General features: G+C 38.6%; 1 long non-coding RNA gene across 1 annotated transcript; it reads left to right on the top strand.

The window, feature by feature from the left end:
• Positions 1-230: 230 nt before the first annotated feature.
• Positions 231-1535, top strand: LOC122311286. Its single transcript, XR_006242758.1, has 2 exons — positions 231-603; positions 688-1535. It is a non-coding gene; the product is annotated as an uncharacterized LOC122311286 (long non-coding RNA).
• Positions 1536-2084: the final 549 nt, after the last annotated feature.

The raw sequence follows: 2084 nt of genomic DNA, 5'->3' as shown, positions 1-2084 counted from the left end.
GTTGGTATGTGTTGGGCTCAGATGGTTTTTGGTTGAGAGCTAGACAAGCTCTTCCAGATGGGCTAACTAAAAGTACTGAGAAATTGTGTGTTTGGTTGGTTGGGTTTTGGTTATTCCAAATGGCCTGATTGCATATGGGGCCAAAGAAGTTTTGAGATCAGGCTATTATTTGTTTAAACACAGATGGATAAATTTTGGCAAGTGGGTTGAATTCAATTGATACTTTGTTGTTCAGAAATATGATAGTGGTGTTTAAATGTGGGTTTTGAGGATGGAAAAATCGTTGTGGTACTTCGTTGTGTTTTCCCAATTTAAGACTGTCAGATAGGGACACTTGGACAAAATGGATTTGTAAGTTTGCATTGAAGGGTAGCTTGATTTGACTGTGAGAGGCGGGTGTTTGTTGACTGGGTGGTAGAAAACAACTATTTTCATCTGAAATGCGGTTCTCATTAAAACTTTCAGCTGGAGAGGGTTGGTACCTTATGAAGCCGCCACACCTGGACACACAAGAATGCATGGGTGGTTCTTTCTCAGGAAGATGATGAATAGGAACTTCTATTTTGTTGGAGCTACCGTTGCCTTTCAAGAGCTGGACACGCAGTCAGTTTTTTTCCTCCTCTGGTTCATCATTCATCTTTTCTTTTCCTTTTGGTATAGCTTGAGCATTTGTTGGTTTTCTAGCAGCAAACAGAGAATTTGAAGCAGATGGCTGGTGTAGGGGTTCTTTAATTCGGATAGGTGGGAGAGTAGCTGGACATTTAAAAACATGCGAAACTGGTTTGACAAGAATCCCCGTTGAGTCTCCATACCTTAGGATTTTTTCCTACTCCTGTCCATCAACTCTAAGCCATTGGCAGTATGGAAGCTCGGTTACCATGCCAAAATTAATGGGGCAAGCTTGATGAGTGTTTTCCAGACACCCACATAGGGAGCAAAACTCTTAGAGTCTTTCATATTTGAATGATATTTTTGCTAGACTTCTTTGTATCCTTGGTAAAGAAAAACCATCTGGAATTGGTTTTGTAGTGTCTATTTCCACTCTAATCCTCAGGAACTCTTTTGCAGCGATGGTGGAGGTTATTATGGGATCAATTTCGAGTAGGGCTATTCATTTGAGTTTTGACCTGAGAACCCGGATGTTTCTGAACCGGGTTAGCCCGGGTCAAACCTGATTCGGAACCCAGATTAATCAAGATTTTTAAAAACCCAAATTCTGGGTTTTGGGTTTGAACCCAGTTCCCTCTCTTCTTCTGCTTCTTCTTCTTCTTCTTCTATTTTAATAATTAGTTAGTACGATTTGATCATCTTGTTGCCCAAAAGTACTCGTTGCATTTACATTTTAAACAAGGGTGTAGAAGTAAAGTTACATTTACATTGACACCAAAGGAACTACTTTCACTGCCAAAAACCAGCAGTCATCCAACTTGATTAAGTTATGAGTACAAACTCCATGATATAAATGTTAAAGAATTGGTTACTAGCTAATTGGCTAGCAAATGATCAAGTTGCTGGTAGAGTATGCATTTCCACTATCTTCTTGGTTCCATAAAAACTAACAACATTTATACTATTACTTCGTCTTTAAATGCTTAGAATGGGTCTGCTTCATCCAATCAATGCATCCCTCCACAGCTCCAGAGGGATGGGAAATTTGCCATACAAGCTGTTTTTCTTGCTGCCATTTCTAATGAATCATTGCATCCTGGTAAAGATGAAATGGTGAGGACATGATCACTAGACAACTACTAGAAGCAATAACAACATTAAAAATGGTGAGGACGTGAATTGTTATAACCCAGTTTGCTTAGAATAATTGATCGATCAATACCTTTATTATCCACATTGTTATAATCAATTGCATCTAAGAAAATTATTTTTAGGGCACTAAAGCATAATCAATGTAGGTAGAATGCACAAAACTTCTCAAAACTATACATGCTAAAGATGAAGAAACTGGATATACCATGATTTTATTGGTCCATGCACTCTATTCACTAGCATGCACACTTTTTAAGACAATGAACCACAACCAGTTCCATGGCTAAAAATAGGAACACACCTATGAGCTTTGTATGCACCCT

This window comes from Carya illinoinensis, chromosome 5 (genome assembly GCF_018687715.1).
Source record: "Carya illinoinensis cultivar Pawnee chromosome 5, C.illinoinensisPawnee_v1, whole genome shotgun sequence".
Taxonomy (NCBI): domain Eukaryota; kingdom Viridiplantae; phylum Streptophyta; class Magnoliopsida; order Fagales; family Juglandaceae; genus Carya; species Carya illinoinensis.
This window is presented reverse-complemented; position numbering and strand designations above follow the sequence as displayed.